General features: G+C 37.8%; 1 non-coding gene across 1 annotated transcript; it reads left to right on the top strand.

Annotated features, from left to right (window-relative positions):
* Positions 1-7130: 7130 nt before the first annotated feature.
* Trnas-cga (transfer RNA serine (anticodon CGA)) lies at positions 7131-7205 on the top strand. Its single transcript has one exon. It is a non-coding gene; the product is annotated as a tRNA-Ser (tRNA).
* The last annotated feature ends 17994 nt before the right edge of the window (positions 7206-25199 follow it).

Raw genomic sequence — 25199 nt, 5'->3', positions numbered from 1 at the left:
GGACTACAGCGAAACATCAGATTATAGTTACAAATTTATCATGGAAAGAATAATCAGAAATAAATGTAAAATAAAAGCAGACCTGTATATTGAAAATGTGTGTAAGGCAATTAATGACTGTACTTTTAATATCAACAAAGATTCACAATAATAAGACTTTGCCTGTGGCAGGTTTTTTGGAGGATTTTGGCCTCAGTAATGTTTCACAAACTTACAAGGTGGAATATGGAAAGGTGTGTGTGATGTTACTGCTGCTAGTAACATGTTATGGTGCAAACATAAAAAAAAATAACTGAAGGAACGTTTAGGTGTTGCTTGGCAATATATGATAAAGGTACTGAACAGATAATTGACAACATGATACAATTGGATATAAGGTTTAACTTGTGGAAGGTTTTGGAGCTAGCAGCTCCTTCTTCTGGTTGAAGAGTTGAAGGGGAAGGAAGAGGGGTGAAGGAAAAGAACTGGAGAGGTTTAAGAAAAAGGAGACAGTTTGGAAAAGTGACCCAGAACCCTGAGTCAGGGGAGACTTATCGGACAGGATGAGAAGGAAAGACTGATTGTTGGGGACTGCACTGGTGGAGACTTGAAAACCTGAGAGTTCTCAAATTTTTATCAGTTATGTTATTTGTTTTATAGTCAGTAGAAATTTTTATCATTTGACAGTTACATGTCTTTCCATGCTATGTGTAAAATGTATATATGTACTATGTAAAAGAAATTTATATGTTTGACAGAATTATGAAAAGGATATATTGCTACTCACCATATAGTGGAGATGTTGAATGGTAGACATCATAACGAAAATACTGCTAAACGACTGAGCCTCAGCCAAAAAGACCTTCTTCTAAAGTAGACAACACACACACACATAATCCTAGTCCATGGTGGCTGTTTCATGTGGGTCAGATGTAAAAAGGAAAAATGGACGAGGAAACAGACATGATTACAGTGACTGGATATGAACCAACATGGATGAATACATTTTTATAAAAATTGTTCAAAATGTAAGACATCGTTTGCTTTGTAGGCAGACAATGAAGGAAAGAAGGGAAGAGGAAAAACTTACTTTAAATTTTATAGTTACTTATTTCATTTGTATTTTCTTGTATAAAAGTAAATGTATGCGCAAAATGTGAATATTGACACAAATATGAAATGAGAGAAGGGTGTCTCTTCTTTTGATATGTCCAAAAGAACAGACAAATAAAATAAAATAAAATAAAATAAAATATTTGAACCATGTCTAGGTCAATATCAGTATTGTGGCAAACACCACCTACTGGTAAACCATGCCTGTGACTCTCATTGTCACTGTAAACCAAATGTGATGGATCAGTATGACATGAGTAGATGTGCAGGATGCCTTGAAGATGTATGTGTGAACTGTACCGTCAAATTAGTGAGTTTGAAAGATGGTGCATTATTGGCATGACAGAATGTGATGCATCCATTGGGGAAATTTCTGCTCCTGTGGGACGAAGTGTTTTGGCAGTGCAACAGGTGTGTGCAGAATAGTTCATGGAAGACCATATAACATGATGAGATGGGTTAGGTTGCACCATCCAGATCACCACCCGAGAAGGTGGCATTGCAGGACAAATCTGCATCCTCTCAGCTCTGATGCAACAGTGGAACACAGTGTACACTATCAGAGGTGAAAGTCCGTTGCTGTTTATTATGACATGGATTACTTGTGTCTTATCCACTTCTCCGTCTACCTTTGCGAAATGTGCAGAAACATACTAGACAGCAACGGAGTATGGATTGATGTCGCTGGGACAGTAATGGCGTGGGATAGTGTTGTCGGTTGAATCCAGATTCTGTTTGTTTAAAAATGAGGGCCGCCTTTGGTTCACCACAGACGGAGGGAGGGGGGGGGGGGGGCAAAGTTGTTATTGTTGCTGTTGGCAGCGCACGGTGCCTGTGTACAAGGCTTTGAAAGCCATAGACACTGATCTCGCTAGGCATTTCAATTAGCAGCAGCTTATTGTAGGTCCAGAAGTGTTTCAAGGACTGAGACTGCAGTTCACCTGTGAAGTTTATGCTGTGTTTGGAGGTAGTACATGGTTGACTCTTGCTGTTGTGTGGGGTAACCATGCAGACTACGGTGGCCTTGAAGCTTTTCCTGATGCAGACGTTCTAGCCTGGAAGATGTGGAGTATAACAGAGACTTTATGCATATTAGCTAAGGTGCTATATGGTACTTCAGTTCCAAATAAGCCCTTTGTTCTGTCAACAAGAAAGAAGAAGAAGAAGTTGAACTCTGACAAGTATTTGTTCATTTGGGCAAGAGTAGGCAATGGCAATTGTAAAATAAAAGTAGCTGCTGACTGTATGCTGTATTATAGCCAATAAATGTAACAATTTTTTACCAGCTTAGTCTTATGTAAAATTTTACGTAAGGCCAAAGTTGTAAAATAATGTGTAAGGCCAAAGTTGTAAAATAATGTGGAAAGTGTTAAAAGCATTAAGAAAGAAACTATAACTATGTAAAGGAATAGAAATTTATACTGCAGCAAATTGAAGAAATTTTAATAATAATAAATTTATGGTCTTTATGTGTGAATATTTGAGGATAAATGTAAAGTCATTTGTTCAGCTTAAAGTAAAGCTATGGTCAGTTGTTTATACGAACATGCCAGTTTCATGAAAATATCATCATCAGGCTAAATTAAATGAAGTTGAAATGAAATGCTGCCTACAGTAATTTTTATGGAAACGAATGGTTTTGTTTTTGTATAGCACATCAGGTTGGAGTGGAGAGAAGTAAGTGGATTAAGTAACATAAGTCTCATCTGAAGTATGAAAATGCAGTAGATAAGGTTTTGTCTGTGTACAATGAAGAGAAAATGTTTGTTATCAATGTTGTTTTGGTGTTTTTGAGTGACACTTAGTAGTCATTTTTTATGTAAGATGACAAAGCAGGGATGTCTATGTTTGATGATTATGTAATTAAGAAATACGTAATGAACTGACAGAAGTATGTAGTGGTGTATAGAGGCAATAATGAAGTGAGGAGATGAAATAATAGAGTAATGAATCAGTGAAATATGATGATGTAATGTGAGAAATGTGAGGTGACAAAATATAATGAAGTATTTGAAGTGACAACAAGAAATACGAGGTGCTGTGTGAAGCAGTTCCAATTATGAACCCCGTCTTTGTAGTACGTTATTCTGTTTATGCACTTCTTCGTGAACATGGTTGTGAAGAGAGAACTTAATGAAAAAGCAGAAATGAGTAGATAATGTAATAAAAAGTGTAGAGCAAATATGTTTTAGTTCTGGAAAGATACCTGTGAAGGTTAATGTTACATTTGACTAATATGTGCACTGTAAGTAAAAAGTCGAATGAAAACCTAGCCCACTTAACAGCTGATCAAATACATACTGCTGCTTTCTATTTTTCAGAGTAATATAACGTTTAATTTATTCATTAAATAAGACATAAGCATACATTTTTCTGTTTGAATAATTTAAAGTAGTAATACTACAATAAATATAGACTGATAATTAACCTGTTTCAGTGAATAAATTAAAGATGTGTGAATTTGACAAGAAGTGATGACAGGAAAGTTACTGATTTTTGGAGTAATTAAATACTATTGTTCTCGTTATGCACCCTGAATTTCAGTGCCTGTTCTCACTAGTCAATAAAATCTAAAAATTCATCAATGGAATTTTTCAGACCATGGACAAGATCCCAAAGTAAAAATTCCATTAATAATCCCTTAAGCATCACAATTTCCATTAACACTTGCAGCAGACCAAGTATATGCTTCAACTTAGCAAGTTCATGCACACAAAAATCACACATCGACCCACACCTGGTCCATTTAGGAGCTCATTCTATAGTTGTATTTCCTTTGCTTCACTCCAGAATTTGTTCAGAATACAGCTCTCAAGTACATCATAGGTAGTAAATGAAGCATACATTAAATTTGCCCATGATTGTGCACTGCCCTCTAGATGCTTTTTTACGAATTTAAGTTCAGTCTCACCTAACATTCCTCATATAAAACCATCTCTACATGTAGCAATAAAATCATCTGGATGGTACTTTCCATCATGTGCGAAACAACTTCGTGTTCCTAAATTAACCAGTGCAACATCTATCACGGTAGTAGCCTGATTCACTGCTTAAGAATTCAATTCTGCCCATAGATCTCAAATCTACTGTTTCCACTGCAAAGCTTCATTATTTATTCCTGATTACAATTGTTGTCTATTTTTAATCACTTCTTTTTCACATTCTACCACTCTACGTGACAAATTGTCAACAGCTTTAGCACTCAATTCCTCAAGTATATTTTGCCTCTGAACACAATTCTTTACATTACTGCCCCACTTGTCCTGTATCTTTTCCAACTTGCCCCTGAAATCTTTTTTCACTGTGTCAATTCTGTTGTTAACCACATCAACCTATTCAGAAATTTTGTCTATAGCTGCCTCTAATTATGTATCAATCATCCTTTCAATATCTAATTTAATTTTTCCCACCTCAGATTTTACACTTTCTACATTTGCATCTACATTTTCCGTTTTTGAACCCAGCTCTGTTGTCATTGAACCTTGGTCTGTACCCAGGGCCCCCATACTAGATCATACTTCTAGCAAAATTTGCATCATCTGTGATGATGAATAATCTGTAAACTTACTTCCCCTCTCTGATTTTGGACTATCTGGCCCACTAATAATGCCCACATATGCACTGCCTCCTTCAGATTTAGGACTAACTGGCCCTCTAGTATTACAGTCACTGCCAGTGACACATCACTTTCAGATTTAGCACTAACTGGTTCATTAGCAGTATCTGAACTCCACATACTGAGTGAGTGCTTAATTGTTGCAAGCTCCATCTCTGATGATAAACCTGCAGGTTCACACATAATAAACCACGGTGCAAGTACTTAACTTATCAATCAAGCTGGCTGCTTCTGGTGCTGGTGCTGCCATAAGTGTGGATGCTGCCGACGCTGATACTGAAGAACTCTGAAGCTGCTGCCAGTGGCCCTCACTGTTGTCACCACTGCTTCTTGCGCTACCATTGAAGTCACTTCTGCTGGCTGCTGCACTGTTACTCAGCACGGCTCTTCATAGGTCCCTTTTCTTCCTTGCAGTTCTGCACTTAACTTCTCTACACCTAATTATTGCTACCATTTCTCAAGCACTCAACTGCTGCAAAAATCTATGCTCAGAGTCCCAAGTAAACTTACTATCATGCATAGATTTGAGACCTGTATCACAGAATATTGTAAAGTGTTAGAATTACAAATGCATTTCTAAAGGGATTACATTTATATCTTGGTCAAGAAAACCCCAGCTGCAACTGTACCTCCATATTGATGTACCTAGGTAAATGGGCTATGTGTGGCTCTGTTCAAAACAAATGGCTCAATAATGTAGTAGGGTTGAGCCACAAACATCTGCTTTCATGCCCTACAGCTAAAATTGCTGCAAATAATAATATGTGCCTGTAGTAAAATAGTCTCTGCATTAGCTAGAATTGTGAATTAATGAAGAACTGGAAATATTACATAAAAGATAAATGAGTAATTAATGAAAGGATTTTATTTCAATGCTTGAAACTTGTGTACACAACACCAGAGAATTGTATTGACTAATTTGTATTCAAGTAAGTAATCTCAAATAAATGGAAAGTGGTCCTACAACTAATAATTATAATACGGACAGAAATATAACCTTATTAAAATGCAATGAAGTTGCATTAAGTGAGTTACAGGAATGGTAGCAGGGACCAAAAGCTAAATATTCATCCAAGACACATGAAAAACTAAGCCTACATCATGATCACAATAAACAAAATATTCATTATTCAGTGTAATTCAGAGCTCAGCATGATAATTTATACAGCAACCTACAAGAGATAAAGAGGAGATAGTCATGTTCTGTCTAGTTTTAATTCCACAATGCAAGTAGAAAAAATTAGTTCTGAACTGGAGCACATTCAGACTTTGCGAAAGTTAAAGTCCCTTACAAAGTTGAAGTATTCTAGTGGCTGTTCACTAGCCAGAACCTATCACCCACAAAACTGAATATCACATGTTACCTACCTCAGGCACGTCTCTTGAGAGCAACTTTCAGGAAGCCCTATCTCCAGTTGAGTGCAGTAGTGTTCCACCACTGCCTAATTTTGATTGGCTGAAGGCCATCCCCAGCAAAAGTAAATCATTCCTGTGTTCTACACACTTGGTTTGACTCAACATGACCACTTTCTGTTCTAAACTAATAAAGTGTAACAATATTTAATAAAAAGAATGTTATAAACATTCAGTCACACTCAAACCATTTACAATACGTAGAAATAGCAGTCTGTTCATTGGCCGCTGTGGCCAAGCCGTTCTAGGCGCTTCAGTCCAGAGTAGGTTCGAATCCTGCATCGGCAGTGGATGTGTGTGATGTCCTTAGGTTAGTTAGGTTTAAGTAGTTCTAAGTCTAGAGAACTGATGACCTCCCATAGTGCTTAGAGCTATTTGAACATTTGAATAGTCTGTTCGTAAATAAATAAGCCAGCAATCTTGCACATGTACACTCTTGTTAAATAACAGTAAAATGTTGTGAAATGTTGATCAAACAATTACCTAGGCCTGTCTGACAGAAGCATCTTTAACCGGTCTCTTCAATGATGGTGTTGGCTAATACAAGTGGTTGACCACCTTTAAATTGTAATGGTTTTTAATATCAGCTGTAATTAACTTTTAAGTAAAGTTACATACAGATGGGCTTTTCTAGAGAACTGTGATTTGTTGTTGTATGTCTAAGAGTTGTAAGTAGTCACATTTCAAATTGCCTTAAAACTGCTATTACTGGTATATCTGCATGCCGGCCATGTGAGCAACTGCTGTCCAAATTCTCCCTGTTCTGGGATTACCCATATCCAGCCACACACTGACTGCTGTTGTACCTATGCTCGCCCTGCTGACTCACACCCAGCCAAGTGAGCAAATTCATCTCTCCTCAGTACCAACCATAGATGGTCAAATAGCTCACCTAAATGCGTGGAATGTTATGATGCCCAAGTAGTATTAGGAACAGCTTCTGTAAAGTTTGGAAGGTAGGAGACGAGGTACTGGCAGAAATAAAGCTGTGAGGACAGGGCGTGAGTCGTGCTTGGGTAGCTCAGTTGGTAGAGCACTTGCCCGCGAAAGGCAAAGGTCCCGAGTTCGAGTCTCGGCCTGGCACACAGTTTCAATCTGCCAGAAAGTTTCATATCAGCACACACTCCGCTGCAGAGTGAAAATCTCATTCTGAATACCTAGTGAGTTTAACATGGATTCTGAATGTGAATTAATCTGGGTGGAGTTAAATATCAAAGGTCAGTTAAAAATGGTTACTGAATGCTGTAATAGACCACCTGGGACACCAACTGTAGTGGTAGAGCTCTTCATAGAGTTTGCAGAATATCATTAATTATTTTCCTGATCATACTGTTGTAGTAGGGGGTGACTTCAACTTGCCAGATATAGATTGGGAGAGTCATGCCATCAAAACTGGTGCCAGAGAGAGAGAGATTTGTGTGAAATTGTTCTGAATGTGTTGTCTGAAAATTACTTTGAACAGATAATTGGAGAACAACTCATGAAAATAATGTCTTAGATCTCCCAGCAATAAACAGATCTTATCTTATCAAATTGGGTAATTTAGAGGAAGATATCAGTGATAATAAGGATCTGATAACAATTATGACTACAGGTTTTACAAGGAATGTTAAGAAAGGCAGGGAAATATTTTTGCTTAGCAAGAGTGAAAGGATACAAAATGCAGAGTATCCTTGTAGTCAGCATCAAGTATTCGGTGCCAAGGAGGAGCACAAATGGAAAAAAATTCAAAAACTTCATTTAATATGACATAGACAAGTTTGTTCTGAGGAAGGTCTTAAGGGATGGGAAAGATCCACCATGGATTACCAGTAATAGCCATGTTAGAAAAATTGCTACATGAACAAAGGGAGTTTCATCACAGATTCAAAAGCCAAAACGTAGCTGACAAACAGAAGCTGAACAAAGTGAAAAAAGAGTGTAATGAGAGAAGCATTCAACTACTTTGAAAGTAAAATTCTGACAGCTTATCAGAGTAACAACCACAAGAGGTGTTTTGCTCTTATGTAAAATGATTAATCGGTTCAAAACCCTCTTTTCATTCATTTATGACCATACTTGTACCAAAATGAAAGATAACAGAGAAAGCCGAAATACTGAATTCAGTCTTCTGAAATAGTTTCACCACAGATGATCATAACATTGTCCCTCCTTTCAATAAATGTACAAACCTCGAAGTGGCACATATTGAGATAACTGATCATGGAATAGAAAAGCAACTACAATCACTTCGTAGTGGAAAGGCATCAGTACCAGATGAGTTACCAATAATATAATGCAAAGATTATATGAAAGAACTTGCTCCCCTTCTAACAGCAGTTTAGCATTGATTTCTAGAGCAATAAGAGGTATCTAGTGAATGGAAAATGTGCAGGTCATTCCCATTTTCAAGAATGATTGTGGGACAGATGCATATAATTATAGGCCTATACTGCTGACATCAATCTACTGCAGAGTTATGGAACATGTTTTATGCTCAATAATTAACATTTCTGGAGAACACAAATCTCCTCTATAAAAATACACATGGATTCTGTAAACATCGATCTTTTGAAACTTAACTCACTTTGTTCCTCCTTGAGGTCCATAGCACTGAAGACAATGACACTCAGGTTGATGCCGTTTCCTTGACTTCAGGAAGGCACCTGATGCTGTCTTGGACTGCTGTTTAGTGAAAAAAATATGAGCTTAGCGACTACCAGACCCGATTTTCAACTTGTTCAATACTTCCTTGCAGATAGAACTCGACACGTCACTTTTAATGGGACAAAACTGACAGATGTAAATGGAATTTCCAGAGTACCCCAAGGAACTGCAACAGGACTTTTACTATTTACAATGTATGTAAATAATCTAGTAAAAAGTATGTAAATAATCTAGTAAAAAGTATATCTAAAAACAAAGATGATGTGACTTACCAAACGAAAGTGCTGGCAGGTCGATAGACACACAAACAAACACAAACATACACACAAAATTCAAGCTTTCGCAACCAACGGTTGCTTCGTCAGGAAAGAGGGAAGGAGAGGGAAAGACGAAAGGATGTGGTTTTTAAGGGAGAGGGTAAGGAGTCATTCCAATCCCAGGAGCGGAAAGACTTACCTTATGGGGAAAAAAGGACAGGTATACACTCGCACACACACACATATCCATCCGCACATACACAGACACAAGCAGACATTTGTAAAGGCAAACTCTTTGCCTTTCTTCACTGCTTCACTGCTTTTCATGAGTGCTTCAAACTCTGGCACTTTGTTGCTAATGCTTTGGCAGTTTACCACTAGGATTTTAATTCTCTCACCTTTGAGAGGCACATATAGTAAGAATGTTTCATCTGTTCATTTTACAACTGCCAATGGCAGAATGCGGAAACAAGCTTTATTTACATATTGTCAGGGCCAAAGGCATCTCACAGTACTCAACAGTACACAAATGATGTGCCATTGTATTTACAAAAATAAAGTGCCCAACACCTCTTCTCATAAAGCAGGTATACAGTCATGGCTGACTAAGCATAAAATTCTGTTTGGGTCGGATCTAACATGCAATGAGCTCATGGAAACTGTCAAACATTACAAACTCAAGCCAGAATATACAGTAGATAGAGTACTAAAAAGAACCAGGAAAGGACTTATAGCAGTATGCCTTACAACCGGCAACTGTGGTTTGAACCCACTTACCTGGAATTTAATGAAACAGAAAGTTTCATCGAACAATGTCAGCAGTGTTACTCTTCCCCAACTTAAACAGCAAAAGACTACGGCTGCAATACAGAGCACTACAAAAGACGAATGGAAGAAGGTGTGTGATACAGTGAAAACTATTACGGATGAATACTGGCACAGAGGCGCACTGATGGACAGAACTATTGAGAGTGTAATTATTCAACTTCAACCAGAAAGTGACAGTGAAATTTCATCATTTGGTTTTGAAGATTTATCAGATGAGGCAAATTTGTGTGTGGAAGAGCTAGGTTTTCAGCCCTTCCATTTGGATTAAAGGTTGTTCGAAACATTGTATTAACTTTTCTCACCAGGTCACATTTTTTCATTCCTGTCATCCTTGTTTTATTTGAAATCCTTGTCTATGTGATTTTAATTATTTTAATTTATCCATCATAATATTTAAACGTTTGAAAATGCTGACATATTGATTAAAAAACAAAAGTACACTAATCTGTTTCTATTGGTTGTGCAATTTGATCAAAAATATATTTTTCACCACAAGATTTGATAATACACTGATCACAGACATTCTGATAAAGATTTGGAAAGAAAAAAAAATTTACAGCACCTGGCAAAATTTGAAACCACAACCTCTTGCACAGTAAGCAAGCATATTGCCCACTGCACTGCTTCAGCTGACAGTACTTGCTGATTATTTTAATGGTATAGATTATCCCATGAAATCCCAAAACTTTTTTCTCCCCTTACTTGCAAATGAGGGCCCATTAGGGTGAATTGCTACAAGATATGATACCTGCGACCCTAACCCACACCACCATATATATGGTCTCAAATGTCGATTCCCCCCGTGGGACCTCTCTTGGTTAGTTATTTGACTGTATACCAAAATTTCTATTTAATTTTCATTTCTCATGGTTTCCTGTAGAATAATGTGTTAATAGTGAATGTATTTTTATGTGCTGCATCCCAACTCAAGTTTTTAGATCCAAAACAACCATTTTATTTGAATTTCACACAATTCTCTCTATAAGAATGTATTACACATTTGCTTCAGTTATTAGATAGTAACACAACAGGTTCTTCTTTTTTTCTGCGGGAAAATATATTAGAAGCGACTGTGCCATTGTCTCCTAAATGAATACACAGTTGCGCTGTTGTTCACTTTGATTGTCTTTCTGTGCAAGAATGTGTTAACAGAATATATATTTGTTGTATCTGCTGCACAAACACCAAGTACATTTCATGAACCTTGTTACATTTTCATTGAGCACAGTTATACCATTCATGCATCATCTGAAACAACCAATAGCAGCACACATCAACGGAAATTGTAAACTAAACAGGTAATTCTTACTTCATTAGAGGCTACTGGCATTTCTGTGACCTGTCAAAAGCCTTTGACTGTGTGAATCACAGTATCCTCTTAAGTAAATTGGAACATTTTGGTGTCGGTGGCAGAGCTGCAAAGTGGTTCAAGTCTTACGTAAGTAACAGGAAACGAAGGATGTCATTGCGAAATACATATGAATTAAGCAATCAGTCTGTATATGATTGGGAATTAATTACTGTTGCAATAAATAGCAATTCAGGTACAAATTTAGAAGTGGCTGCTAATAAAATTTTACTGACATTAATAAATGGTTTAAAGCTAATTCACTGTCATTAACCTTTGAAATGATCCACTATGCACAGATCAGAACCTGTAAGTGATTTCCTTCCATCATGTGTATAAATATGAAGACTTGCAGATTGAAGAGGTTAACAGTGTTAAATTTCTGGGATTATACCTTGATAATAAATTCAGTTGAGAAGGGCATAACACAGAATTGCTGAAGCGCCTAAACAAGTCTCTATTTTCAGTGTGAATGATATCAGATGTAGGAGATATAAATATAAAAAAACTTTCATTCTATTATGTCATACGAGATCATATTCTGGTGTAACTCGCTAAACTGAGCAGAAGTTTTTAGAGTGCAAAAGCATGTAATAAGACTCATTTCTCAATTCAAGAATCATCTCATTAGTGGGTCTATGGAAGGAATAATGAATGTAAACTAATCTAAACTGAAATAAATCCAGTGCCTTTCCTAGCACTATTTCTAGTACCTCAGGCATGTTATCTATGGCGTGTATTATACTTATAACACAGAAAACACCATTTAGTTTAACTATGTAATATTTTTATTGGCACAAGATAAATAAAAACGAAAGAAATAGTTTTCGACAATCATGGTAACAGTCATAACGAATGTCTCACACCAACTAGTCAACAACCAAAGTAAGTAAAATGAAGTACAAAAAAGCAAAGATATTAATATTTTCTGGCAGTTCTGCGACATATCTAAAGTCACTGTTGATAACTGAGAGAAAGGAAGTTAATGCTGCAGCGCATTCCAGATTACTGCACATCATGGTAAATGCAATTTTATATAGGTGTACTAACTAAATATTTTATCAGTACTGATGTACTTAAAAGTTTGAGCATACAAAGGCAAAAAGACAAATTCAAGTCAACAATGCACCAGATTTATTACAGCTATGTGATATAACATATTTGTTCCCCATGCAGGCATGTAGTATTATTTGCAGAATGTCATACAGAGAATGAAGCCTCAGCATTGACTCCTTCAAAACATGCCAAGAGCGTCTTTACATCGTGAGCAAAGGAGGAGGAAACTGTTGATGAAGTTGCCATGTATCTGTTGATGGGAAAACAAGATGAAGGACAGTCAGTTTTGGTGTGCTGAAGTCAAGAGCAACAACTTATCCCAGGCTGTCACATGAGTGGCACAAGAGGTTCCATGTATACCTACATCTAGTGAGAGGGTGTTTAGTACAGCTGAATTTGTCATTACCCATAAATGTAATGAAATATCTGCGGAAAACATGAATGATCTGCTTGTGGTACAGTGCAGTAGCATTGCAAGTTTCAGATAGATGCACCTATTGTCCTATTTTAGTTCTCATCAATTTATAACATCTTAATTGCTTGTTTGGTTATAATAGAGGGAAACATTCCACATAGGAAATATATATCTAAAAACAAAGATGATGTGACTTACCAAATGAAAGTGCTGGCAGGTCGACAGACACACAAACAAACACAAACATACACACAAAATTCAAGCTTTCGCAACAAACTGTTGCCTCATCAGGAAAGAGGGAAGGAGAGGGAAAGACGAAAGGATGTGGGTTTTAAGGGAGAGGGTAAGGAGTCATTCCAATCCCGGGAGCGGAAAGACTTACCTTAGGAGGAAAAAAGGATGGGTATACACTCGCACACACATCCTTCCCTCTTTCCTGATGAGGCAACAGTTTGTTGCGAAAGCTTGAATTTTGTGTGTATGTTTGTGTTTGTTTGTGTGTCTGTCGACCTGCCAGCACTTTCATTTGGTAAGTCACATCATCTTTGTTTTTAGATATGTAATTGCTTGTTTCATGCATAAATTCATCTAAAAGCTTATTACGGTGTTACAAGATGAATATTTCTGTATTTACTTGAATGTTTTCAATAAACGTTAATGTATTTCTTGTTTGAAGTTTATTTTCCTTCTTTATTTTGCTTTTAATTTTAGCAAATATATTTGTGCCCAACAGTTAATTTAGTTGCTGCATTGTAAGAGTGTGATGTCATGTAGATATTTTTGCACATATCAAAGAAGTGTGGTTCCTAAACCTTTCGACCTGTGGCCTCTTTCCACAAAGATCTGATACTGTTACATGGCAGTAACTGAATTCCAAGCAAATGGATTAATAGCTCTAATGCTTTTATATTGCTTTACATTTCAGTTGTGCTGAATTTAAAAGGGCTGATGAAGACTTTTGCACAGTGGGTTGATCTAGTATGTAATGTTAAAGTACATTGTTTTATACTTGTTTGTTAACCTACAACTTTTCATTATGGAATTAACTGTCTCAATCCTTCCTTGGAATTTGGTGAGGAGGATCTGCCTGATTTGCATGCCACGTAACTTTGAAATATGGAACCACAGAGTTAGAGACAGTTTCAAATTACTTTCAGTGAGAAGTTTGTTTCTATATTTATTTTTTATACAAGTGTAGGAAGGAAAAGCCTTTTCTCATTAAATACGTGGATGAGAAAGGTAATAAATTTGTAAGTGCTTTGTTTGACAGCACTGGAAACTCCACTCGTTAAGCTTAACCAGAAACCTATTGGTGAAAAAGAATTATTTTCTCTAACTTAGTCACTGGAAAATTCAAGTAGCTGCTCATTTAAATTTACACTACATATGGATTCAAAAATTATTGTCTCCTCCAAGTGAATGTGAATCCAGTTGTTATTACTAGACAGAGCAGGGAAACAGTCTTTGAAAGCTTTTCCACATCCCTTTCAATGTTTCTTAATTATGTTCTTGACATTTTCGTCTGAAGTAAGATGAATTTCTACTAGGAAATAGTGAAAGCAATGGAATGGAATTTAGACAGATTTCCCAAACTGTCAAGGTTTTTAATGAATTTTTTAATGGCTGATTCAATATTGTCTTGCATATTACACAGAATTTGTTTGTTCCCTGAAGTAATAAATTTAAACTGTTGTGATTGTGATTTTTATTGGTTCTGTAAATTACCTTTTGTACAGATACGTACTTGTAACACAGGACAGGTTATAAGGCTTACAATATAGATAAATGAAATATAAAAGTATATAAAATAGCCTACACATTAAATATACATAGGAGCTTTCACAGTATATATATATAATATTACATCACAGACAATGACTTATGGTGCAGTATATTCATAATATTATACAGTATAAGATGACTTAAAAAAGAAAGAGAGAGGATGTGAGATATAATTAGCTTATATTGTACGTCAGTGGTTCCTAATTACAGTTAAATTTTTTAACACTGTTTTCTGTTGCTAAGCCTTTTAATGATGCGTGAGATTTATCACTCACAGGATGAACTTTTGATCACTGTTTGCTAATGTAGTCAGCTACACTATAAAATTCTCCTTGTATCATAAACTTTTTTAGAGTTGTGGGGAACGTTTTCTCAGTTTTGAGGTCTTGTAATTTCCTTGGTATTGCTTGTATTAACTTGATGCCAGAGTATTTGGGTCCTTTTTCAAAAATCTTAAGTGTATGTGGAATGCACCAGTTTTCTGTTCCTTGTGTTGTGTGTATGAACAGTCTCATTAGTCTCCAGTTTTGTGTGATCACATAATGCACTCACAATGTTCTTGAATATATACAATGGTGGAAACGTTTGAATGTTTAGTTCTTTGAAACATCTTTTACACAGTTCTTTTCGCTTCTTTTTCAATATAATTCGAATGGCTTGCTTCTGTAATGTGAATATGCTCTTCATTCCTGTGATAGTTGAGTTCCCCCATACTGCGATTCCATATCGCATGTATGGTTCAAAAAGTCCATGAGCGACAGTGCACAAGAGGTCTTGGTTTACTTCTGCCAATTCCTATCTCCTAACTTCCAAACTCCAAAGATGTTCTCCTCTCGGCCCAGCTCACAGCTACCAGGCAGTTTTATATCAGTGCACAATCTGCTGTAGAGTGAAAACTTTATTCTGGAAACATCCCATGCACTGCGGCTAAGCCATGTCTGTGGAATATCCTTTCTTTCAAGAGTGCTAGTCTTGCAAGTTTTGCGGGGGGAGGTTCTGTGAACTCTGGAAAGTAGGAATTAAGGCTGTGAGTATGGGTTGTGACTTGTGCTTGGGCAGCTCAGTCAGTAGAGAAATTGCCCATGAACGGAAATGGTCCTGAGTTCGTCTCAGTTTGGCACACACACTTTTAATCTGCCAGGAAGTTTCATTATGATAATAGTTCTGCTGCGATATAACCACCTAATTTCCATGTGTGTCAATAAAAAACTTTTAAATACTTGCCATTTCCTCACACAATACTACAAAAATTTGGTAATTAGCAGGATGACCTTTAATAAAATTGACTATTTTCACTTCATTGTAAGATATAGAGTTTTTTTCACGTGCATATAATAATAAGATGATTTAACAATTACAAGCAACCATGGAGACATCATAATCATCATCATAATCATCAGGGTGTACATGCCCAAGAAAATCTGGGAAAAACCCAGGAATTTTTTTGTCCAGGAGAAAACTGGGAAAAACCCAGGAATTTTTTTAGGATTCTGGGAATTTTTCATTGTTTCATTTTTCAGTTAAATTTTTGTAATTTTGACTGGTAAGAACTGATGCTCTAACAAAGAATTTAAGCCATATCCTGCAACTTCAGAATAAGGCTGCAGTAATAAAACATAATCGACAGGCAAAAAACAAAATTAAACCTAAGTTGCATAGGAAATGTGCCATTTACAACACCATATCACAGTGCACACACAAACATCTGCCAACACCAAAATGTGTCAAAGGCTTTATGATGAAGACTATGCAATACTTCATAACAACAAATTACTTCCAATGAGTGTAGAGTCACAACTATTTACATTAGGTTCGTTTGAGTGGTTGTCAGCCGACTCATGCGCATACGCAGTTCAGTTGCGTACAAGCAGTACATTTTCCCTCTTTTGGCTATTTAAAAATTTTTCTGGCACGCCGAAGCTGCCAGATTCGCAGTCTGAGTTGTAGTGGGAAGGTGGTAGTCTCCACTTGACCCGTGTTTACCTTTAGTGATTTTGTTAGACATTTGGCTTTTATTAATCTTTTCCACAGAGGCAGTCAATTTATTCGAAATGAAGTGTTTCATTCCACACTATTGGCTACTTTCAACTGTCCGCTGAATTTCAAGTGTACGTTTTCATCTTTGGGCATGTTTGGGATTATACCATAATAAATTACCAAATATGAGATAATACATTACTGATACACCGAGAAAATTTACACCGAGAAAATTTGCATCCTGAAAACAACACCAAAAAGCATAATATCAGGTTGAGGCCCACTTCACTGTGAATTTGGACATACGAATGTGGACTTTAAGCCGAATTATTTATTTTGGTGTGGTTTACGAAATTCTGATGCTCTTGCAGTGCCCTGTGATGTCCTGTTTCTTTTATGACCTAATGTAAGAACTCTTTAATTATAGATACATTTGAGAATAAGGGCTTCCTACAGCATCATAGCAGCACATGGGCAGTGAAACCTGTTCTCTGGCGCTCCCTGGCAACTCTTGAAATGAACATATTTCTGGCAGGTTGCTGGAAAATAAAATATTGTGAATGGTGGTTTGAAAAGCATCATTTTCAAAGCATATTTCCTTTTAAGCAAGATGAATTGTGTTACATGCAAGATGGGTGATGAATTTATTAAATCTCAGAGTATTTGATTCCAATGTAAAACTTAAAACTTTGAGGCCCAGCCCCTTATAAGAATTTTGTGTTCAATTCTAGTGTCCGATTCCACTCGTCGGCTTTGAGCAATGACGTCAAACCTAAGGCAGAGACGCCACTTAGAGGCAATCTTTAAAAGCAACTGATCATATTCGTAAACAATCGAAGATAGCAAATGATAAGATTACAATCACAGTTCACATCATTAATTACTTATCCTCACATTATATTGAAAGGAATTGAAGGTAACGAAATTAAATGGGAACAGAAAAATAGAAGTATACATGTCTGAAATAAGTTATCATAATTTATGCATGTAAGAACAGTACAGCACATGATGAAGTCATAATATTGTGAATACAATAATAGTATGGCTTTACCATGCACTTTACTGAAATGCAATTTAAAGGCTCTCTGTGCTTTTATAGTCGCATAAATTACGAGAATACTTCTTGTCAGACCAAAAATTTATTTTCATTATCTTCAATTCGTTTCGATATAATTCATGACTATGTACACTCATGCTCATAAATTAAGGATAATTGTACAATGTGGTGCTACACAATGTGGCACTACACAAAACTGGTGCTAATAGCATAGGCACATAGGGAACTCACATGACACAGATCTGTAAGTCCACAATATTGGTGATAAGTTGAAAAAACCGTCCCGAAACACATGTGATACAAAACGCCACTGTTTCCTGCACATGTACCCTGACATCAATATGGGACATGATCACCATGCACACATACACAGGCCGCACAACGGGTTGGCATACTCTGGATCAGGTGGTCGAGCAGCTGCTTGGGTACAGCCTCCCATTCTTGCACCTGCACCTGTCACAGCTCCGGAAGTGTCCTAGGGGTTTGAAGACATGCAGTGATACATCAACCGAGAGCATTCCAGATGTGCTTGATGGCGTTTAGGTCTCGAGAACAGACAGGCCACTCCATTTGCCTGATATCATCTGTTTCAAGGTACTCCTCCATGATGGCAGCTTGGTGGGGCCATGCGTTATCACCCATCAGGAAGAAGATGGGACCCACTGCACCCCTGAAAAGACAGACATACTGGTGCAAAATGATGTCCCGATACACCGGATGTGTTACAGTCCCTCTGTCAAAGACATGCAGGGGTGTACATGCACCAATTATAATTCCACCCCACACCATCAAACCACGACCTCCATACAGGTCCCTTTCAAGGACGTTAAGTGGTTGGTATCAGGAGCCTGGTTCACACCAGATGAAAACCTGGTGAGAATTGCTGTTCAGACTATACCTGGGCTTGTCTGTGAATAGAACTTGGGACCACTGTTCCAATGACCATGTACTGTGTTCTTGACACCAGGCTTCATGGGTTCTCCTGTGAACAGGGTTCAGTGGAATGCACCTCGCAGGTCTCCAGGCAAATAAACCATGTCTGTTCAGTCGTCTGTAGACTGTGTGTCCTAAGACAACTCTTCCAGTGGCTACGGTAAGGTCCCGAACAAGGCTACCTGCGGTACTCTGTGGCCGTCTGCGGACACTGATGGTGAGATATCAGTCTTCTTATGGTGTTGTACACTGTGGACATCCTGTACTGTAGTGCCTGGACACATTTCCTGTCTGCTGGAATCATTGCCCTAATCTTGAGATCACACTTTGTGGCACACGGAGGGGCTGTGCTATGACCTGCTGTGTTTGAACAGCCTCCGGTCGCCCTAGTATTCTGCCCCTCATAACGTCATCAATGTGTGTTCTTTGAGCCATTTTCAACACACAGTCACCATTAGCATGTCCAAAAACCTCTGCATACTTACTCGCTGCACTGTACTCTGACATGCACCAACACACCTCTGAGTATGTGGACTGCTGCCATGGGATGACCACAGGTCAAATGCACCGCATGGTCATACCCCGAGGTGATTTAAACCTGCAAACTGCCCACCAGACCATTGTTTCACCATATATCAGCATTATCCTTAATTTATGAACATGAGTATAAACAACTGCTTGAAATAATATTCGTTTGTCTATGAGTATGTTCTGATGGTTTCATAGATTACCTGTATGCATCGTGTTTGCCTTAGGTATAACATCACTGCTCAAAGACGATGAGTGGAATTGGGCACTAGAATTTATCTGAATTTCATGGCCAGAAGACCAGACATTTATGTCATTATTTAAAATCTTACTGGCACATTTGTGAGATGTATTTTAAAGTTTCAAAGGTGAAAACAAGACTAATATTATATGCAAAAGCTTAGTTTTTCTTGTAGTTTACTAATCTTCACGATCAATATCATATGTGAAAGCTTAATGCTCTTCTTGTAGCTACAAGATATTAATTTAAACCTTAACATGTGCTATGTTCGGGGGAATTCAAATTTATACTTTTGCAATACGAAAATATGGAGCATACATGATGCTGTATGTCGAAGGTCTTTCCAAAATGCGTATCTTTTTTTAATGCTTGGTTTCGTTTTCTAAAGTGCCAGGAGGAAGTTATATGACAGCCTATAAAACCAAAACCATTCAAAGGATTGAAAAGTTTCACAGTTCAAAGGGAAAATATTCTGTCACTCAACACGGAAAATGTTTGTTCATCCGGGGAAAAGTGTATTTTTAACAGGGAAATCTGGGAAAAATATGGGAATTATTTTTTCCCATGCCCATGTATACACTGTGATCTTTTTACTGATGTTATGGCCATTAGTAATTTTAATGTAAAACAGGAGGTGCAGTACTGTGTCAGTAAATACTGTGCAAACTAAAAACTTCTTGCCGGGCCACAGATATTTCATTCGGCACCCATAACAGTATGATGTTTGGCATGCACACGACTTGATGAGCAGCTGAGCCACATGGGTCTCCTTCCAGACTCAGGTTCTAGTGGGGCACAATGGCCTGGAGGACCTCAGTGTGACTCCACTGGTTCACCAGGCAGCGCGAATCGAGGCTCGCCAGGTAGCTGTGGCTACAGTCCCAGGCAGGCCATACAAGCCCTGTGCATGCCTTTGGTGTGCACCCCATTTCATTTGTGGATCCAAATGAATTCCCAGTAGTCTGACAGATTCACACCTCATTTAATTATTCACTTAGTGTGTGGAGAAATATATATAGTTTCAGTTTTGCTTTTATTTACTATTTGTTTATTTTTGTGTAGCCCCTTGAGGTGTGACCTATCACTATGGAAAAAGTGATGTGCTGTTTCCTCTACCACTCTATTTTATGAAGGATGGTCATGATTTTGGGCTATGGCTTATTCTTGCAGTACCGTAAGTTTTCAGTTTGGGCCACGTATTGTGTGGAGAATTTTTCTGTTCTTTTGTGCATGTATCAGAGCAGGAGTGGACGGAGGGTATCTGTAAGGCATCTGTGTTCTTGTGCTTGGAGACACTTGCTGGCTGGGGCAGTTATTCCATGGTAACGCTGTGCCACCTAAGACATCTGCTGCAGAGCATGGAACCTTGCTAGGTGTGACAATTAGCCTGCTGTCACTGGTCAAGAAAAAGCAAGAGTTGACCTACAGACCGCAAACAATAAAGGCTAATCTGTACTGTAAGCTTTGTAAAGTATAAGAATATGTAAAGTGTACAGGTAAAATACAGGGTGATTAAAATTAAAGTTAAACTTTCAAAACGCTGTAGAAATAACGCCACGGGTCAGAATGACATCAAATTGCAACAGAATATTATCGGAGAAGGGGGGAAACGTATGACAGAAGAACAAAAATACTCTGTAAATTGATCAAAAGATGGCGCTGTATGTGTCAGAATATGTAAACGAAAACACCTGTCATGTGCATGACCCATTGAAGCTGGTATAAACACGCCAGGTACATGGCTTTTCCTCCTTTCCCGTCTGCTACATTCGCCATGGCAGTCTCAATGCAGGATCGTGCTCTGCTTGTGAAGCTGTATTACAAGAACGATGACTGTGTACACGTCGCTCTGCGGAAGTTCCAGACACTGAAGGGTTTGAAAAAAGGCATTGGTCTGATGACTGCCATGGGTCTGGAGAAATTCGAAAAGATGGGTTCTTTTGGTGTGCAACCTGGTAGAGGGAGGAAACAAATTGATTTGACGTTAGTGGAAGAAGTGGCCACAGCAATGCAGGAGAGGAGTGGTGGTGTGCAAATGTGTAGTGCACGAATTGCCCAAACATTGGACATAACTGTGAGCACGGTGCATAAAATCCTATGAAACATCCTTCTTTGTTATCCACTCAAAATTAGCCATGTGTACTAGTTGTTTCCTGTTGACCTGCCACCAAGAGAGACCTTTGCTTTAGAATTTCATGCTCACATGGAAGTGGACAATGATTGGCTGTGGAAGATTTTGTGAACAGACAAAGCCCACGTCCATCTGACAGGATATGTCAATACACAGAATTGTTGAATATGAGCAATGGAAAATCCACATGCAAATCAGCCAGTACCACTTCATCCTGAAAAGATCAGTGTGTGGTGCGGGTTTACGGCATCATTTATCGTAGGGCCATATTTTTTCGAAGAGGCAGGTGTTTCTGGTCCTGTCACCTGTACCATGACTAGTAAGCGCTCTGAGTGTATTTTGCGCAGTCACATCATTCCAGCTCTCCAACAGCGTGGATGTGTGGATGGGGTCAATTTCATGCAAGATGGTGCACCTCTGCACATTGAAAATCCAGTTAAGAGCTCCTGAAGCACAATTTCAGAAAAGCTAAAATTATCAGCTGCCATTTCCCTACAGCCTGGCTGTCTTGATCAGCCAGTCTTAATCTGTGTGACTTCAGGCAGTGGGGCTATCTGAAAGATGTTGTGTTCAGTGTGCTGACTGTAATCTTAGCCACATTAAAGGCACACATTGTGCGACACATTCTGAACGTGACCCTAGAAACACTTCGATCAGTTGTGGAACAGGCTGTTTCTTGATTTCAGCTTGTTGCAGAAAATGGTAGACAGCATACTGAACATGTTTTGTGCCAGTCGTACGGAAATTAATAATCTGATTTGATTTTGATTGATGCTTTTTTGAGGTTTTGGCCTCAGGACAATTAAAAATTGATATGATTGATGGTTTTTTATGCAGTTTTTGGCCTCAGGACAACTAAAAACCAATGTAAGTGATGCTTTTTATGTGGTTTTTGGCCTCAGGACAATTAAAAACTGATTTTTCCCATCTGGTCTGATATGACATTGCCGTGGTGAGTGGGCTTGCGTAACAGATAGTATCACACCTGTACATCCATGCACACTGAGTAGTACAGTTTGTTTAACGTCAAACGTCCACCTTAGGCATTGTTGTATGATTCATTTGTCATTTTTAGTCGATCACTATTAAATTACGATGCTTACAGCACTATCTATTGCTAAATTTTGTAACTATTTATTCTTCTGCCATACGTTTTCCACCTTCTCCAATAATATTCCATTGCAATTTGACATCATTCTGACCAGTGGTGGTGTCAGAAATTTGCACCAATGCAAGCACTGCATCACTCAATCGTCCCTTAATTCCCAAGTCCAACTGCTCGATATGCACCGGTACATCATCTGGCGACATCACATGTTCAGCATTTCTCATCCATTTTTGAAGAATTTCCCGGCATTTGTGACCCCATGTGTCTCATTTTAAATTACTTGTGTCTGTGTCACCTACACCATTTCAGGGGTTTTTAAATCTTAATAAGAATTATCCCTAATTTTTTGAAAGATTGTGATGGTACATTATTTTTTCAGATCCATTTTCTACATACGATATCTTAAGCCACCATTTAAGGCACTTCTCTTTAAAAATGTAATGTATATTTCTAAAAAGAAAACACACTACCAAACAGATGTGACAGTACGTTTAATGAGTTTAAAGGTATACATGCTGTTAAACTTATAGTAATTGTCTGCTATTAAATGACTGAATTAATTCTTCAGGCTGTTGGTTATAGATTCTTCAGGCTGTTGGTTATAGATCACTGTTTTCATTCTTCTATAACTTCAGTAAAGAAGAGCAACACGAGTTTGAAGATCAGCAATTCTTTGCTGAGATTCTTCAAGATTTTTTGTGAGTTGTGTAATTTGTGCTTGCATCTTCTGCTTTATCTGCCACAAATCAAAGCAATAAAATAAAAAATAAAACCAAAAGTTGATAGCACCTACTAGCAGTTTAGAATAAACTATTGTACAACATATGTATTTTTAAATCAATGCTGTTAATTTTTTAGATAAGAGCAGCTATCACTCATGTTTTTGCAACTGAATTTTATTTTTGATCATTAACCAACATGAACTAATTCGTTTAGATATTATTTTCATAAGCTATGTACTGTTAGTTACACAAAGAAATTAAATATGCATATTTGTCGATTATGAAGTTTTCTTCTTTAGAGAAATTTCATTGTAAATAAAGACAAAATAGGGACTGATGCTCACAGATGAAGTATATTTAATGAAATTAGTAAAGGAGTAATGCTAGAGTATATGAATATGAGAAGTACTGAATATTTTGGAATGTAAAAATGGTTAGGAAAATATGGTTGAGAATCCTGTATTTGGAGTAATTTATAATTTTTGTGAATGTACTTCACCGGTACACAAGATATACAAAAAATAATGAAATAAACTAGTAAATATTCCAATGAAATAGAAGAAACTGATATTTGTTTATGTATGGTTTATATATATGCTCTTTGTTATTGCTCTGTGAAAAAGGGTTTGTCTGAAAGCTTACAAAGTCCTGTGTCTTATTTATCTGCCTCTCAATGACTTAGTGCCTCTGCTATTCAGTGAATTGTTACCATCACTCTTTAAATTATTCATTTAGATAATAGTTTACTAGTGTCTCAAAGGAAAGCTTCCATCCACTTAACCATTCTACTATCATGCTGAATTGTAGAGTATTCTACTGATTTAGCAATTTACTTATTAAATACAGGGCTATTACAAATGATTGAAGCGATTTCATAAATTCACTGTAGCTCCATTCATTGACATATGGTCACGACACACTACAGATACGTAGAAAAACTCATAAAGTTTTGTTCAGCTGAAGCCGCACATCAGGTTTCTGCCGTCAGAGCGCTCGAGAGCGCAGTGAGACAAAATGGCGACAGGAGCCGAGAAAGCGTATGTCGCGCTTGAAATGCACTCACATCAGTCAGTCATAACAGTGCAACGACACTTCAGGACGAAGTTCAACAAAGATCCACCAACTGCTAACTCCATTCGGCGATGGTATGCGCAGTTTAAAGCTTCGGGATGCCTCTGTAAGGGGAAATCAACGGGTCGGCCTGCAGTGAGCGAAGAAACGGTTGAACGCGTGCGGGAAAGTTTCATGCATAGCCCGCGGAAAATTGGCTCATGCCAGAACTGGAGACCGACAGCGCCGACTTCATCTTTCAACAGGATGGTGCTCCACCGCACTTCCATCATGGTGTTCGGCATTTCTTAAACAGGAGATTGGAAAACCGATGGATCGGTCGTGGTGGAGATAATGATCAGCAATTCATGCCATGGCCTCCACGCTCTCCTGACTTAACCGCATGCGATTTCTTTCTGTGGGGTTATGTGAAAGATTCAGTGTTTAAACCTCCTCTACCAAGAAACGTGCCAGAACTGCGAGCTCGCATCAACAATGCTTTCGAACTCATTGATGGGGACATGCTGCGCCGAGTGTGGGAGGAACTTGATTATCGGCTTGATGTATGCCGAATCACTAAAGGGGCACATATCGAACATTTGTGAATGCCTAAAAAAACTTTTTGAGTTTTTGTATGTGTGTGCAAAGCATTGCAAAAATATCTCAAATAATAAAGTTATTGTAGAGCTGTGAAATCACTTCAATCATTTGTAATAACCCTGTACATATTTTGTATTTACTTTCATGGAACTGTCATGTGAAACACTACCTAGCATGATAGTTCAAATATGTGACTATTTACTAAGAAAAATTTCATTGTTTCCTTTTTCAGGCATATTGTGATTAGACCATACACTTGGAGTTATGATGGCATCACCTTGAAAAATGCTTTGGTTTACAATAAAACTATCACACCTACACTTGTGGGAAATGGGGCTTGAAAACTTATAGTGAGGGAAAGAAGGAACTTAAACAAAGAATAAATGTAGTCAGGACATG

The sequence above is a fragment of the Schistocerca serialis genome, chromosome 5 (genome assembly GCF_023864345.2).
Source record: "Schistocerca serialis cubense isolate TAMUIC-IGC-003099 chromosome 5, iqSchSeri2.2, whole genome shotgun sequence".
Classification (NCBI taxonomy): domain Eukaryota; kingdom Metazoa; phylum Arthropoda; class Insecta; order Orthoptera; family Acrididae; genus Schistocerca; species Schistocerca serialis.
The sequence above is the reverse complement of the archived record's forward strand: the minus strand, read 5'-3'. Positions and strand labels throughout refer to the sequence as shown.